We start from the raw sequence: 19,363 nt of genomic DNA, 5'->3' as shown, positions 1-19,363 counted from the left end.
GCTTTCTCTTGGAACAGCTAGCAGTGTAGGAAACTGGTGCTTGTATTATTATTAATTTACCTCATATATTTTATATGTTTTTCAAGGGCGGACAAGTTCATCAAGCAAAAAAGAAATGTGGGACACAATAGTCATTGGTGTCAATGCGTGTGGGAATAGTGTCAGGGTCAAGGAGAATTGTCGCAAGAGATTTGACGATATTCGGTCAAAATTAAAACAGAAAATACAAGACCAACGCGTGCATGCTACTGGCACTGGAGGTGGGCCGACACCACAACGTCTGATATTAACTCCATTGGAGGAGCTGCTTCGGGGAAAATTACTTCCTGTCGTCGTGGAGGGATTGGCTGGTGACCGTGATATTGGAATTTATCCCTCACAATTTCCACCAGGTGAGAAATATTACTGTACTAGGCGTGTCGTTGTTTACAGTTATTTTGCATATTTACGCAGCTTTTTATAGTGTCTTCCCAATATAAACATACCTACATCTATATATGTATATGTCTGTTTCTCTCTATCTCTCATATATATATATATATATATATATATATATATATATATATATATATATATATATATATATATATATATATATATATATATATATATATATATATATATATATATGTGTGTGTGTGTCAAATTAGACATATCTGTTGTAGTCCTACTAAAAGCAGTAACTAATATACCACGTTGCATTGCGTGCTCATTTGCATGTGAATTCCCACAATGCTTTGCTGCATTGGAAGCAATTTATGGTGGGCGAAGATGGGGAACAAAAGGGTAGCACACATGTGTAACACATGATAATGAGAAATTATTAGTAGCTACAGGTACAGAACATAAATATGTATAATATTATTGTGTATTTTATTTATTTTACTCCTACAAATACGACATTACTGCCTATTTTAAACATGCATCAAATATATTGCATGCAACGGCCTACAAACATCACTTGCACTAACACATCTATAGTTGTTTATGAAAAGGTCCATTTTTGCTTTATGTCATATACAGACAGCATAATGAGGCACACGTAGCATATGTTATGTCATTGTGTTCATAACTTAAACACTGCAGACGACTATTTAGCTCCTCTACCATTGTGTTAAAGCAGCTGCAATTAATATCTCATCACAGCATACACTTCAACAGAGGGGGTGGGGTTCAGCACACACACAAATTACAGGCTCATTTTAGGGTCAACTTAGTTCACACCATTTTCACCTGTTTGAAGTAATTGAAAGGTGTGGCTGATTAGGCTTTTTGGGGAAGGGAATACCGTTCTTACAACCTGACTAGCACAACTGAAGTTAATCACACTCATTTGAAAGCTTAACTCTAGCTACTAAATGCCCCAACAACTCATTAGTTATCAAACCGTACGTCACACATTAGTTCACTCATATCTATAGTTGAACTACTATCAACGACACATTATCACACACTGCATGTGTTGTCTTGTTGAGTGACAGCCACATTCAGGTGTGCCACATCTTCTATTAATGTACCACACATATCCTGTACCAAAAACAAAACTTTTTGCAATATGACCACCTTCATGATAACCATTGTGAATGGTCATCTCATGATAGTTATGTACATTATGATACTGATATGACTACACAACATATGATTTTTATGTACTAATTTAATCTATTTATCCTCACGCATTACTTCAGAAACATAGTATGTTGTATGTTAGGGAACTCAAAAGTTCTAAGTACACAGGCATGTACATTGTTATTACAACTATTTATGTTCACTTTCACACACATTTTCGGTTAAGGAACTGATGCTGTTAGGTACTCATAAATACAGAACATACAATAAGTGTTTGTTCAATATTTACACATGTAAATGTAAAACTAATGTTATTGTTATATATAGTTGCCCCTGGAGGACATGTGTCACCTGAGATGGAACAAGTGTCTTCACCTGGGTCATGCAGCTCAACACACCCAGAAGGTGAGTGTATCAGTTGGTGGCCATATAATATGTGCACTTCTATATGTTATGTTGTCATGTTCATTATTTGTTTTGCACATCTTCTTTAAATAGGATTACTTAGTGTCAGTGAAAATGAAGTGTAAGGCAACATGTATTGTGTTAGTGATGTGAACTATCATGTAGGAGTTCTGAGTTTAGAGCAAGTTTTCATTCATTCATATTTCATACTGAGTCCAAACATTATTCGTAAGTCAAGGTAGTTTTTAATGTGAGGTTATAAAACGTATGGAAACATGTTAGGTGTTACTTATGACACAGTAGAATTACATAGTAACACAGCAGAGATTAACATGCCATTTAATAATGTGTACATTTATTTTTAGAACATGATGATGAGGATGATGATGATGATGATGATGCCGCCATAGACACAGAAATACAAGCAAGTGAGCATGAAGACGTTCCAATTGAAACTGTTTTACCGCCAAATCGTCCAGCAACGATCGTACATACGATGCAATTGTAGCTTCTGAGGGAAAAATTGTGGAAGCAGAAAATCGTCGCCATTCTGACCTGATGACTGTGCTGGAAAGGATGATTGCACTGCAGGAAGAAACAGTATCACAATTGGCACATCTCCACAGAGTCTTCATTGAAGTGCCTAAACAGTTGCAAAAAATCAACACCTCATTCGAAGCATTAGTTGTTCAGCAAACCCAGGCAAATTACTGGAGAATGACTAATGTACCACAATTCAACTTCAACACCTCACAGGCAGGATCTTTACATGCTGGTCAGTTTTCACCACATGCATCTGATCTTCATTCCCCAGGTCCGAATGTTACCGGTCAAGTAGCAGACATTGCTGTGCACGTTCCTGACGACATCCTACCGCTGCCATCTCTACAAAATCAGCAGCTGACACTTACAAAGGAGGCGACAAAAACAAAACAGCACAAGCAGTTACTACTGACCAGTTTTTGGACACAAACAAAAAAAGACACATGAAACAGACCAACCATCACTTGTGCAGTGTCTACCAACTTGCTCACATGTGTCAGTGGGCACAAGCCCTGTCCGTGAACAGTCACTGCCCAAAAGCCCTGTAGGTGAGTCACTGCCCAAAAGCCCTGTAGGTGAACAGTCACTGCCCAAAAGCCCTGTCGGTGAACAGTCACTGCCCAAAAGCCCTGTCGGTGAACAGTCATTGCCCAAAAGCCCTGTAGGTGAGCAGTCACTGCCCAAAAGCCATGTAGGTGAGTCACTGCCCAAAAGCCCTGTAGGTGAGTCACTGGCCACAAGCCCTGCCCGTGAAGTGCCAGAGGCCACTCAAAGTGGCTCTGTTGTGGCTAAAGTTGTTGCAAAACGAAAAAGGAAAATCCAAGAGACAACAAGCAGGCCTGTTACTCGCTCTCAAAAGGAACAAAAAAATAAATGTTATAATTCACTAAATATGTCTTTGGCCTTGTTTTGTTGACTTCAGATTATCTAATTAATATTGTATGTATGCTGAAGACTGTGTTCTTTCCAAACTTTCAAGTATGTTCTTGTACACGTGAAGTTTTGGAAATGTTAACAGTCATAATTAATGAATAGTGTTATTAATATTGATGTATGAATCGTGTATTCAGTAATGGTCCACCAGGAGCCAGTTGCTAAGTTTAGAGAAGCTGCCATTGACTTTGCAGCAAAACATTGCATTTGGGTGTGTTAATTGATGTAATCATTGCATGTGCATATTATTCACATGCAATTAAAAAAACACCTATTTAACTGCAAACATCTTTCTTGTACGTGTACAGCAGGATTTTGTGTTAAATATTACTTACATTTGCTGGCCATTGTAATGTTGTCCTTTAATCATTTATGTGTTCTTGTTTCAAGAACATCTCTGAATTTATACTAATATATATGTAGTATGTATGGATATATGCACACACACACACACACAGACACACACTGTGTGTGTATGTGTGTGTGTGTATGTATATATAGTACTATCTAAACTGGTATATATGTATTTACAAAAAACATACACTTCATGCTTCCTTGTGAAAACACACTATTTTAAGAATACAGGCCTAATGTTTGAGAACTATACTAACTGTGAGCCTATAACAGTATTGGCCTAAAACAAATGTTTATTACTTAATTCACTCATGTTTAACACCATTTTAATAGGTTTCATACAAGGCCTACTTACTGCCATCAATATGTTGTGTGTACTCCTGCATTATATATATAAATATATATATATATATATATATACATATACATATACATATACATATACATATACATACATATACTAGAATACAGTATATACTTTATATATATATATATATATTTATGAGAGAGATATATTTATATATATATATATATATACAGACGTACTTCAACTGATGCAGACAGGGAGTTAACCAGACTTTCAAATACACACAGAAAATTATGCGGGAAAAAAACGTTTCCTTTTGCAGGTGTCTGTGTATTTCATTATATGGCTGTGTAAGCACTATTTTCACACAGTGCTCTATTTTATTTTTCAAGAAACCACAATGTTACTTAATTAAAAGTCTCGGAATGTTGTGAGAATCGAGATAAAAAAATGATACATGTTTGTCAGACAAACGGCTATCAGAAACCAAAAACGTTCAACCAATTAATTCAACATATCCAATTGGAGCTTCAAAAAAGGAGTAACAGTTGATACTTTTTATGACTTTGAAAAGGAAACACAGCAAATTGTTATGCATTGACCACTTTCATTCTTATGAGCAAAGAACATAGACCTGCACACATTTTTTGTGTTAATCTGCAATGGCTGATGAATTCGTAACGACTATGAATCCGCACAGAGGGTATAAATTCATGATAGCAGAAGCGATTTTGTCCACTTGCGGACACAAAGCTAACACACGTCTATGATGTCCACACACGTCCATCAAATCTATGATTTGATTAGAGCCAAATATCCTTATTACCAAGAACGTGGGCATGCGCGCAATTTTAATTCCTCAGTAAGATTCACTTTATCAACTAATGACTGTTTTGATTGTGTGCAGGATAAGCTAGAAGACAGGTATGGTTTCTGGAAGATTGCCAAGGATAAACATTTCACCGTGAAAGAGGGCACACATATTGTGCTTAATGGCATATTTATTCCTAATGCCAATAGCAATGGATCCGCTACTACTGTTCCGTGTGAATCGATACCTGCTGCAATATCTGCACCCTCCATTCCTGAAACCACATTGTACAAGAACATAACTACTATGATTATGTACCAAGCCTTTCAGATGAAAATGCATTGGAATGGGTACCCGAAGAAATGAACCTACCTCCGGACCAATTGTTTGAAGAAAGCAGTGGCGATTCCTATGAGCGCTTCATGGAGGAGATGTGTGTCATACTGGATTCAGCGTTTGGGTCAAGCGTGGATGAAAATGCCTTGCATTTCTGTAGCAACCAGTTGCAGGCAGACGAAGAGTTAATTCTAGAAGAATGGTAAATATAATATAAATATAACAATTTTTTTTTTTGTAACCACCATTTTCACTTTCAATGCGTCGATACAGCGTAACATTGCAGACTGCATAACATGTAGCGATCACAAACAAATTGTTTCCTAATACAATATAGTAGAACCTGAAAGAGTAGTACACATTGCTGACAGAATAAATATACGTACTTTCCTATCCCTTTAAACATATTAGCAACATTTTACCATAACTCTAACACATACCTGTTTTGTTATCATGCAACATCTACAAAATAAAAAACCGGGTCCACCACGTATGACGTGGGACCCTTGTCATGGGCCAAGGCGTCCTTAAAAAGGATTACGGATGTAAGTCCTGCCCCCAAGCGACGTGCGCGCCTCAAAGCCTATTGGCTGTCTTGTTTTGTTATAGTAACGGTAACTGCACTGTGTCATACAGTGGGGGCGTACACTGGGCGTTAGCCGAATGTTAATTGAGTGGGAGGAGTGTTAGCGTGCGTTTCACGCGGGCTTAACATGACGTCACACGTATTGCATTTGCGCATTTTGTTATCGGCCGTGCTTTCTGTCCAAACACGTCTGTTTAAAAAGAATACAGATGTACTCGTTCAGAACGAATGTAGTTTCGTCTTCATTGTATTAGAAATAAAGATTTTATGTTTACTGGTATTTTCAACATGTATTGAAGGCACAACGTACGCATTGTTTTGCGCATGCGCTAACAGTTAGTCGACCCAAGCGTGAAGTGCGTGCGCACACTAAGATGTGCGCGCACATTTTTCAGTATACAGGCAACGTTCACTTCATATACATAGTTATGCCTGCTACAAATTAAAAGAAAAATTACATACTGATGTACACTTGTACTTCTAACATATAAGTGACTGACGTGTGTATGTACACAATCATATAGAGCTGTGTAACGCGTTGTCACGGATACATATATAGTAAGGTGCCATCTTTGACCATCATGTCTTTGCTGTATTTCAGAGATGTCGGGGAAGATACAATCGGATCAATGTATAATTTCAGAAGAGTCTACCTTTATATGAGATGATTGTGAGGAGGAGCCACCGACTACTATACTACATATGGAACTAATTTTATATTGCTTGCAGCGCTTATTAACAAACAATTAAAAAAGTGATACCCTTATGCCTATATTGCATAAGCACTTAATTAACATAATGATGTTGCAAAAGAGTGCCTCATGAATTTTTATTGAGTGTTCTTTAATTACTACTAGCATTTTATGGCATGGTGTGTTTTATATATAACAACCATTCCCACTCTGCTAACACATTTGTGTATTCTATTGTGTAATGGAACGTATGACTGTCGAAACTATGTAACAATAATAATAATTATAATATGAGCATGTTCATGTATAGCGCTGCTAGTTGTACGCACCGCTTTACAGACACATTTTTCAGGCTGAGGTCCCTGGCCCGTGGAACTTACAATTTATTTTTGGCCGCCTGAGGCACAGGGAGATAAAGTGACTTGCCCAAGGTCACAAGGAGCCGACACCGGGAATTGAACCAGACTCCCCTGCTTCAAACTCTCAGTGCCAGTGTGTGTCTTTACTCACTGAGCCACTCCTTCTCCCAATGTAAAGGACACTTACAACCAACCAAATTTAACATTTATTGTTAAAAATCTCTTGTTACATGGGTATGTTGATAAAATGGTTTGGGACTGCAGCAAATAATGTTATTGCCCAGATGTTGTGGTCCCCTACAATGCATGATGTTCTGAATATTACATCAACATCATGTAATGAAGTACGTTTCTGTGTATATTTCATTAACCTAACTAACTATAGTTTACTGTGTTTATTAAACGTTCTAAAAATAAATAGTATAGTCAATATGATGATATAAGCTACCATAATAAAGCTGCTGTTATCATTTGTCGGTGTTATACATGGATCCTACACAAATTGATACAGACACAAACAGTTGTCTTAAAAAGTGTGTCTATGCTAATGTGCACGTGATTGACGTTACAATTGTGAGAATACTTGATAATTATCATCATGATAATGATGAAGTGACGTGATTGACATTCCAAAAATATTACCAACATTGTCATAGTGGGAAATTAGAAATGCTAAATTACAGTAACATTTGCGACAAAATTGTGGTTTCTGTTAACAGTTTTACACTTGGTACATGTAGGACACATCCACACACGTGTGACTTATACATACACATGTCACAAATTTAAATTAATGTTGACTATTAATTCCTAGCATTAATAAACACCTACATTGCTAAATATAAGATGTAGTACGCATTGTTGTGATTACAGGCATTCATGCATGGAGTGTTATGATCAGTCAATTTCATCCGTGATGAATGAGCTCCCGTAAGTAAACAAATAAGTACAGTTATCCCCTTTTCTCCAAACACCTCTATATTACATTAATGGAATTTATAAGGAAACATACATAAAATGTGATGAAATGTGAGTAATCATTTTCTAATACAATGCACATGAAACCTCAAGAGTAGCTAAATGCATATACATGATACAGAAAGTACATGTATATTACATTTGTCTTTAAACCAATATGTTGTGTTTTTACTTCAAATAATTATAGGAAGATTGAGGTAGGCACATCTTATGAGAGATGTCAGCAAATATACATACCATGATCAGTCATACTGGAGATATACCTATAATGCAAAGGAACAATATATAAATTGCAAACATTGACATGCCATCTTCAGTATCGTAAACAACACAGCAAAGTGTGTATTTGGTGTTAAATGTGCAACACCATGTATATTTAATCACATTCAAAATGTAAATCAGCCTGGTGTACACATCATATGGATGTACATGTTACACTGCACCAATAACATTGTATGTAAGCATACTAGAAGAATGAATGACTATGGGCATAATATGTGTATTGTCTTAGCATAAGGAACAACACAATGCTAAAATATTAGTGCTTTGTTACCCCAGTTGTATTCACATACACACAACTAAAGTACAATTGAAGAGGGATTATATAACCTGTGCAACAATAACATACCGGTGCCACATCCCTTTGTGCACACAGCAGAGAAAAGAAAGGTATGCAACCCATATTCATCTGTGTCCTAACAGAAGGTTATATAAAAAAACATTATTGTTAAGATAACATAATTTAACTATAAAAGTAGAACTTGGAACATATATGTTTTTACTTACAAGAAAAAAATGAATTGATGAGATTCTGGCGTGTCTGGCCACCACTGGCTGTTTGTTCATTTTCAGCAGCTACATGGGTGGGATGCTCGTCTACCAAAGGCTCAGCTAGGTCTGATTGTACATTGTGCCTGAGTGCAACATTGTGCAAAATGCAACAGGCAAGGATAATATCAGACACTTTTTGAGGCTTGTATAGAAGAGCCCCACCAGTTCTGTCCAGACACCTAAATCTGGTCTTGAGTAGGCCAAATGTCCTCTCTATAACAGATCTTGTAGATATATGGGCTGCATTGTACCTCTCCTCTGCTTCAGTTTGAGGGTTTAGCACCGGAGTCAAGAGCCACGGCCTAATTCCGTATCCTGAGTCACCTATAATGAATGGAGCACACATAAGCTGACATTAGTGATCAAATTCTACAATGCCAACATTCCTAAATAAAAATGTGTTTTGTGTTAGAACATGTAAATCTGTACTCACCCAGCAGCCAACCATGTTCAAAATGTCCCTCTTCGAACGCATGGAAGACTGAAGAGTTCCTCAGGATAGAGGAATCGTGACTGGAACCAAGGAATTTGGGTACCACATGCATTATCCTCATCGTGGCATCACATACCACCTGTACATTGAGTGAATGGTAGTGCTTACGATTGCGGTACACATGCTCACTCTGACTAGGTGCAATCAAAGCAACATGTGTGCAATCGATTGCACCCAGCACACATGGTATCCCTGCTATATTATAAAAGCCAGTCCTGACTTCCAGCCACTCTGTTGCCTCTGTAGGAAAATGAATATAATTCCTAGCGCGTCTATTGAGTGCATAGAGAAACTGGGTAAAGGCCCGCGAGAATGTAGATTGCGAGACCCCGCCCACTATGCCCACAGTTGTCTGGTATGACGCGGAAGCAAGATAATGTAATGAGCACAGCATTTTAACAAGCCCAGGGACTGCACGACCTCTGGCTGTGAAAAAATCTAAATCTCCCCTTATCTCCTCATAAAGAGATAAGATTGCTGCTGAACTCAAACGATAGCGACTTACTATCTCCTCCTCACTCATCCCATCTAACAGGGTTCTCTCCCTGTACACACGCGGACGAGGCACAACTTGTCTCCTCTGTCTTCTCCTCTGATCTCCTGTCCCTCGGCCTGTCCCTCTCCCTGTCCCTGTCGTATCCGCGTGACTGTCCCTGTCACTGTCCCTCGGTCTGTCCCACCCTTGCCCTATATCATTTTCTTGATCAGCAAGCATGTCATAGAAAAGAATGTTCCTCCGTCTCCTAAACAATCGCAACATTTTGAAATGAGTAGCTGTGAATGAGCAGGTAATGTGCGTCCTTTAAATAGGTATGTGATGATGTCAGGTGACATAGTAAAATGCAAGGTGTTACATTAACATAATAAAGTACTTCTGTGGCAAGCTGTGTGCAGTTGTTCTTAGAAGTATTTGTTGTGTGTATTCTGCAGGGAATGATGATATTTGCCAATGATGTGACGTGAAGCTTTGTACAAAGATTGGTTGAAAATAAATAGTTTAATGTGCAATGCATGTAACACTTCTGAACGCAACAGTCAGTCATGTAATTAGACAAAAAGGCTGAGATTGACGTGGGAAAAGTTTGCTGTAACATGTGTAATTAGCCATGTTATTGTCACATGTTGACAACAATGAATAGTCGTGTGCATATGCATGCATTTCTGTAATGAGGATAGTTGCTATAGAATGAGTTTACAAGGTGTCCCAATGATGAATTACTGTACATGTGTGTATAAGTTAGGTTGAAGTGCTTGTAATGCTACGGTTACAATGTAAACATGCAATGTGATTGAGCGTCCAATAAGTGACGTCATGAAAATAGGGAGGACCCAAACCTAGATGTAAACATGAGAAGACAGATGTACATGAACGTTTAAAGATGCGTCACACATTACAAGCATTGTGTAATGTAAAGGAACATGAATATACGGTGTATGTGTGACATGTGTGACATAAGAGTTGAGTATAGTATTTTCCCTTGACACATCATCACATGATGAGTAATGTGACCCGCAAATGCTGAAAACATGTAAAAGTACAATGTTATGCAAATAATACACGTCAGCTGTGACACAATGCAGGGAATGCCCCCCACACTGTAATGCAAATGACGTTTGTATTGTGAGCAATGAAACGTAAACAGTACTATACTGTTATACGTCCCCGCTCCATAGACTCCATTGATGTACAGAAGATTTTTTTTTTCTAAGTGCCGTTCCGGCAGCCTTAGCGATCGTTCTCCCCTCCAAACTGCCAACTTTAGTTGGCGGGAGAAATTGGCCATAACATCTCAATTTCGTAGTGCCGATCAGCCCCGATAAGCTGATTTTTTTTCTTGAATCCAGCCGATTTAAAAAAGTGGCGATCAGTGGCGAAAACAGGCTTATCGGCAGCCGACTGGCCATAACCAAATGATCGGCTCCGAAACCTGCCGAAATCAAGCACTTATCGGCGCTTACTGAATCTCAAACCCAATTTTGGCTATAAAATGCCGAAAAATACCTTATCAACGCTTACTGCATGAGACCCTTAATCTGCTTTCCTTGTTACTTGTCAGCACTGTAAGGGGCGTTTTTGACCTTCCATGAGTTAAACATATTTTCATTCAACTTAGTTACAAATGGAAGGTCATTTAAAAAAATTGTGTTATGCTTCCAACTATTTGTAGTGAACTGATCTAATAAAAAATATAAAGAAAATAAAGAAAGAAATTAAAATATAAATATATTTTGTATACAAGATATGTTGTTATGTATAAAGCTGTACTTTAGATTTAAATTAATAATTATGTAAAGAAAGAAAAGGAAATTATAAATAAATATTACAATAGGATGATAGGGGAAGTAATCATTACCCTCATTTTATTAATTTACATCTGTGAGTGATTCAGTTGATAAATTAGATATAGTATATTGCTGGGTCAGGATTAAGAGATATATCCCCAGCAGCAAGAAGGAGGTGAGAGAGGAGGTGAGCGGTTGTAGTGGTGCTTTTTATTGAGGGTGTAGAAGTTGTTTGGAAAGAGGTGTGTAAATAGTGGGAAAGTGTCTGATCACAAGCATAGGTGGAGGGGAGGAGAGATGAAGATATGTGAATAGGTGGAGGGGAGGAGAGATGAAGATATGTGAATAGAAGGAGAGTGGGGAAGTTGGAGAGAATAGAACAGTTGACAAAGGAGTGAGGAAAGAGCAAAATAGGAAAAGCACCAAACAGGAAATTAGCCCAATGAGTTATAAGGCTGATTATGGCACTATTGCACAGAAACTCCAGTTTAAGTCAAGTGGAAGTGAAGGCAATAGGAGTTGCCGTGGGATGGATCCCCAATGTGGGGCCCAATCTGAGGATTTAGAACAATTTAATGATCTATAATATGAAAAAATAATGACGTTGTAGAATAGGATTATTAGTACAAATAAACTTAAATATTCTGTGAAGTAAGAAACGTTTAAATTAAGGTAAAAAAAGAAAGCAAGAAAATTATGGAGATGTAGAATGTACAGTAATTAGACATCAAGTTTACAATAGAACATAAAGTAGTACGGATCAAAAATATATGCTTTATAAATATTGTGGAAATACTACTTATTTAAAACCAGAGACAGAACATGAAACACAGACAGAGCTCAGTGCTACATCCATTAACATAGATACCCTTTACAGTGATGATGTATATATAGATATCATTTGAATAAAATGGTCTTTTAGTTTAACCCTTTGGCCAAAGTGTTGTAAGCCCTTGAGCCCCTCCAAGGCAGACCACATCTCAAGGGTCTTAACACTAAAATACATTCTTAATAACCTGTACATTACCAGGAAGAATGATTTATAATAAATCTGTCAAAATTAGTTGCATAGTTCTAAGTCTGATTGAAACTCTTATTAACCTGTACATTACCAGGAAAAGCACTCTGTATTAGATTTGTCACAATAAAACTGTATGCAGGTTCCGATGAGTGTGGAGGTGAAGTGGAGTGAGCTTTTAACCATTTAAAAGTGGGAGGGAGTGAGCTTCAAAACTTGGAAGGAGGAGCCACCCTCCAAATCAGCCAGGAGCAACATATTGAACCCCAAAATAACCACTATATATATATATATATATATATATATATGCGTATAGGTGTCAAAGAGGAGTGCATGCAAAATGCAATATATATTTAAAACCAGAGACAGAACATGAAACACAGACAGAGCTCAGTGCTACCTCCATTAACACAGATAAACGGTACAGTGCATATATATATATATATATATATATATATATATATATATATATATATATATATCTTTTGAATAAAATGGTCTTTTAGTTTATCTTTTGAATAAAATGGTTTTTTAGTTTATCTTTTGAATAAAATGGTCTTTTAGTTTGTCTTTTGAATAAAATGGTCTTTTAATACAGAGTGCTTTTCCTGGTAATGTACAGGTTAATAAGAGCTTCAATCAGACTTAGAACTATGCAACTCAAGGACACACCCCCCGATGGTGAATGGCAGCTTAGAGTGAGAGCTCCATTCCCCCCGGTGCATTATAGTGAAAAATAACAGTTAAAACGCTATCGTTTCCTTACTAAAGATAAGCGCAACATACATCAATCTACAAGGATGACTTCTACCAAGGTGTTGCGCAGAAAAATGCAGCCAGTTTCTACATATTTTAAAAGTAAAGGTACAGCTAAGGCCGGGACTCCTGATTCCCCTGTGCAGCTGCCAGCAGCAGACCCTGATATGGACAGCCCTGCAGAGGAGCAGGGCGATATGGCAGTGATGCGCCGAAAGGACATGAAGGATTTTTCTCCTCCATGAAAAAGTTCTTCAAGGCAGAGCTCTGGGCACTACGGAAAGATGTGGATGCCCTGGGGGAGCGTACCGATACCATGGAGTCTAGGGCAGAAGAGAACGCCAGCGCCATATCCCAGACACAAACGCAAGTGTCCACCCTTAAAGACCAAATCAGATCCCTGGAGGACATGATTGAGGATGGGGAGAACCGAGATCGTCGCTGCAATGTCCACCTGCGCGGGGTGCCAGAATCAGTCACAGATCCAGAGGACTTCGCCACTAAGTGGCTGGAGCATCTGTTCCCAGATCTGACAGAAAGGGACTTAATGCTAGACAGGTGCCATTGGGCACTCAGAGGAAGACCTCAGCAGGGGGATCCCCCCAGAGACATCGTTATGCGGTTCCACTGCTAACGGACAAAAGAACAAACATGCCGAGTCGCCAGAGAGATGAAAACAGTGAAGTTTGAACACATCAAATTCCAAGTATGCCAAGATCTGTCCCCGGCTACCCAGGCAAAAAGAATGGTAATGGCCCACATAACTAGAGCTCTCCGGGATAAAGAGGTGCGCTACAGGTGGCTGTTCCCATGTGCAGTTCTGGTTCTGAAAAATGGTGTTGCACACACACTGCAACATGCAGAGGATGGAGAGAGATTCCTTCATAAGGTTCTTGGCTCCCCGCAAAGTCCCCCTCACCTGGTAGCTGCCAAAGATGGCACCCCCTCAGCCTCATGGCGCGCAGCTGGGAGCTCACGATCCGTAGCTGGAGTTGAAGAGGAGCCGCCGAGCTCTACATAGACTTCGCTCTGCCACACCAATAAACATCTACATCCTCCCCCAAACTCCCCAGCAAGACCCTGTGGAAAGACCTAGCCGAGAGGTGCCTATCTGGTGGCCACCAGCGACCCCCCACGGGAACCAAGAGGATTTTCAGCCCCCACAGGTCTACTCACTTTTTTTGTGGGGCGGCCATCTTCCCCTGCTCCTTCCCTGAGGCGCGCGGGTGCAGCCCTGTTCTTCGCGGGCTGCCCCGGTGACGTCACTGGCTCTAATGAGATTTGGATCGGGACACATGCGTAGAGAGATCCAGTGGCGACAGCGCGGGCAGATGACGTAACCGGGGCCCATGACGGTGGTAGCAGGGTCACGCCGGCACTCAAACCCCCCCTAAGGCCAGGATGTGTCGCTGAGCTGGCGGGACCCAGCGGATGGACTCCCCGGGCGGCGCACTCGGAGCTGCGGCGCATCTGGGAACAGAGGGGGTGGGATAGTGACGTCAGGGGGGGGCAGGATAGTGATGTCAGGGGGGGCGGGTTAATGACATTAGGGGGGGCCAGACTGGGGGTCAGGAGGAAATGCTGATGCAGCGGGCTGATCGACAGGGGAGGGAAAGTGTACAATAAATACATGCCCGGGCCATCAGAAGGTTGGGGAGTCGGTGGCTGCCTCCAGCTTGTCCCCACATGGGAACATGGACCACCATAAGGAGAAGGGTCTGCATGCTTTCGACTATCGTCAGCGTCACGTGCACTAGTGGTTCCTCCGCCACCTTGGAGGCCGCTGGGTCGTCGCAATATGTGTAGATCACCCACACATTAAACGTTAACCACCTACACATTCAAACACAGAGGCACTTAACGGGGGGGAGCCCATCACCCTGCCATATAGAGGGTAGACATGCACGCATGAATGGATATTGAAAATTAGGTGGCCGTTCTTCTGAGCTCCTCACCTCCAAAAATGGTTGAGATTGGAGCTACGAAGACCGCACAATAGGAACCTTCTGAGGGGGGCACGGGACTCCTTACTACCTACATTCACGTAGAGGGCAAAAATAGGGGGTGCAGGGAGAGAGGGAGTTAAAGGAGAAACCCATTTGGTAGATGTTATGTGATTGAGTGTTTTTTATTGCTAACGTTATAAGTTATACTGTTATTTAACTGTTGTCTGTTTAAAGGAAATGCGCCGGCGGGACAGTTCCCTGATTGGCGTGTATGTGTCCTCCGCTACGATCCCTACAGAACAGGGGTCGCAAACAAGTCCCAGGGAGGCCAGGACCCAGCAGGCAGGGGAGATCCCGTCGTCAGTCTGGGCCAAAGGACCCATCCATTGGGCGCAAGGGCCACTTCGGGGGGCTCCCGGAGTGGGCTCTTGTCTTCATGTTCCTATTTCTTTTCTGTACGCTAGTATATTCGTCGTTAGATGTTGTGAACCCAATCCCCTTTGTTGTGACCCCCATGTGCTCTCTTTTGTCCCCCCCTTCCCCTCTCTCTCCCCCTCCCCCCCCGTCGCCTCCCACTCCCTCCTTACCCTCCTCTCAACTACCAACTTAAAAGGTTGCGCCCTGAAGTGAGTGATCGTCAGGCCCTGCACATGGATTCCACGGGTAAGTCAAGCAAAATAGCGAGGCATGCAGTCTCACACAGTAATAAATGGCGTTGACTTTTATATCCCACAATGTGCAGGGCTTTAACAACCCCACCAAACGCAAACTAGCCTTCACTGACTATAAAAGAAAACATGCTGACATGCTCCTACAGGAGATACAATTCAGTAAAACCAATACCCCCAAATACCTTGACAAAGACTTTTCCCAGGTTTTTTCTGCCTCTGCAGAAGTCAAAAAACGGGGTGTTGCCATCCTATTCCGTAATAATATCCCATTCGAAGGCCAACTAACCAAACGAGATAACGAGGGCAGATATATTATAACAGTAGGTACTATTAGGGGACAAAAGATCACAATCGCATGTATATATGCCCCTTGTGAAAGGAGTGCCATCTTCTTCGAAAAATTCTTTAAAATCCTAAACTCGGTTGTGCAGGGAAGCGTTGTTTTAGAAGGAGACTTTAATATGGTCCTACAACCTCACATGGATAGATCAGGTGGAGTTACCCTACACAATAAAGGAGCAGGTCTTTCCCTATGCAGAGGTCTCAAATGTAACCAACTAATAGACATATGGAGAGAGCTACATCCAGCAGATAGGAATTACACATTCTTCTCGCACCCACATGGCTCATAGAGTAGGATTGATTACTTCGCAGTATCCTGTCACCTGGTCCCCAAGGTTGTGAAAACGGGTAAACAGCCAGTTAACCCACCAGGCGCTCAGAAAGTGTAGCTGCAGCTGTGAAATGGTGTTTTGACAATAAATCTGGTTGATAACTGCCACTATCCCCCAGTGTGTTATTGATTACATGTAATTCTCTGCAACTGGCTAGCTATAAGCACAATGAGGTTGGAGAAAAACTTGAAGGAAGATAACTTACAGTTGCACTGGGGGACGTAATGAAGTGGCCCGTCTGTCTTCCTGCATGAACAATGCTGTGTGTCCCTCTGTCTGCGTTGTCTCTTGATGGGATGATCCTCTCACGTCGCCAGCAATCTCTTCTGCCGCCAACCCTGCACCCGCTCGATCGCGGTGGGTGGTCACCTGACCAGCGGCAGTGCCGGTACGGGCTGAAACGCGTCAAGAGGATCCGTTTGCACTATGTTCTATTAAAGTTTCATGCCACACTGATCAGCCTTTCCTGAAGCTTTTATTCCACGGCTGTGCGGCGTACTGACCTCCCTGGGGAGGATTTCTAGTGGTCCCCAAGGTTGCCCAAGCGGAGATCCATGATATTTCATGGTCTGACCACGCACCCATAGAGCTCCGGTGCAACAATATTCAAACAGGTAGACCAGGAACGAACTGGAAGCTAAATGAATCCATTCTAAAAATTCCAGAAATCTGTGATACTGTGGGTAATTAGATAGACCAATTTTTCAAGGTAAATGCCGGCTCTGTCTACTCACATCTGGTCCTCTGGGAGGTGCATAAAGCGACTCTCCGAGGTACCCTCATAAATATCACAGCTAGACGAAGAAAAGAGAGAGAGGCAAAAATTGTCACGCTCCAAACTAAATTACAGGCTCTCTCCACCAAGCATAAAAGAAACTATATCTGCAAACCCTACAAGAGATAAAAGACACTGAAATTGAATTAAACATGATACTGACCTCCAGGGCTGATAATTCACTGAGTTGGTCAAAGAGGAAATTTTACGAAAAGGCAAACAGGCCGGATATGATGCTGGCCCGCATGCTGAAAGACGGCAAACTAAATACAAGGTCCAAGCTATACGCTTAAAATCTGGTACCCCCACATCCAACCCCCAGAAGATAGTAGATGAATTCGGCTCCTTCTATGAGACACTCTATAATGGTGAGAAAGTGGCACATAATCCTAACACGAGCAGTAAATTAAGAGATTTCCTGGCTAACTCCAATCTGGTGAGATTAACGGAATCAGACAGAGCCTCCCTAAATGCCGACTTCACACAGGAGGAGTTGACACAGGCCATTAAGGAACTCAAACCTTCGAAGGCACCGGGGCCGGACGGCTTCCCAGGGATATATTACAAGAAATTTATCGAGCTGCTTGCCCCGAGGTTGCTCCAAGTATTCAATGCTATCTTAGCGGGAGCCCCCATCCCCAAAGAGATGTTACAGGCGTCTATATCAATCATTCCTAAACCAGGGAAAGACCCACTAGATTGCAAAAGTTATAGGCCCATATCACTAATCAATACGGATATCAAGCTGTATGCTAAGTTACTGGCCAATAGAATATGTCTTATCCTACCCAGACTTATACATCCAGATCAGGTCGGATTTATCAAGGGCCGACAAGCCGCAGATAATACCCGTCGATTTATAGATCTGATAGATTTGGCCACTACTGACTCCACTCAAAGTATGTTGTTAAGTCTGGACGCCGAAAAGGCTTTCGATAGGATAGACTGGCCCTATCTGAAGGAGACGCTTGCGGCATTTGGCTTTGGAGATCGGGTGAGTGATGCGATTTTATCGCTGTACTCTAACCCCACTGCCAGGGTTGTACACCAAGGCTACCCCTCTCGGCCCTTCCAAATTAGGAGTGGTACGAGACAGGGCTGCCCACTATCAACCCTCCTATTCGCCCTCTGTATCGAACCCCTGGCGGCACAAATCAGAGGAAACCCTGACATCTCAGGGTTAAACGCATATTCTCAAACCCATAAAGCGGCCCTGTACGCAGATGACAGTTGACATCCTCTTGATGATCACTTAACCCCTCACGTCACTACTACTGGCCTACTGGACCGGTTTTCTAAAATTTCCGGCTTCAAAATCAATCAGTCCAAGTCTGAGGCTCTCAATGTCAATCTCCCCAGACACATAGAAAAATTACTAAAATTAAACTTTAAATATCACTGGCAACACAAATCTATAAAATATCTGGGTGTCCACATCACCAGAAACGTCAAAGAAATATATGACGCAAATTACCCCAACCTAATCCGGACCCTAAAATCAGACTTACAAAAGTGGACATCTAAAAAGATCTCCTGGATAGGAAGAATCCATAGTATCAAAATGAACTTACTCCCCCGTATCTTATATCTCTTCCAAACTCTCTCAGTGCCACTCAGATTGAAGGACATGCACTCACTTCAATCCGACATCTCCAAGTTTATATGGAGAGGTAAAAAACCAAGAGTCAGCAAAATCAATATGAAAAGACCGGTCTTAGCTGGGGGTCTAGCAGTACCCTGCCTGCTATCATATTACAACGCGGCACAGTTGAGCCAAATTGTACAATGGCAGTCTGACCCGAGATCTAAGAGATGGGTCGAATTAGAGAGCGCAGCCTGTGAACCTATAGAATTACATAATCTAATCTGGCTCCCCAAAACGGCGTGAAAAGGCGCTAATATGCCACTATCCTCAATGACCAACTCATTGTCAATCTGGGAGGCCACAAAATGTAAGCATTCCTTCACAACGACACGCTCTATGATGTCACCCCTGTGGAATAATTCCGAGTTCATGCCGGGCCTATCGGTCGGTAATATATC

The sequence above is a fragment of the Ascaphus truei genome, chromosome 1 (genome assembly GCF_040206685.1).
Source record: "Ascaphus truei isolate aAscTru1 chromosome 1, aAscTru1.hap1, whole genome shotgun sequence".
Lineage (NCBI taxonomy): Eukaryota > Metazoa > Chordata > Amphibia > Anura > Ascaphidae > Ascaphus > Ascaphus truei.
The sequence above is the reverse complement of the archived record's forward strand: the minus strand, read 5'-3'. Positions refer to the sequence as shown.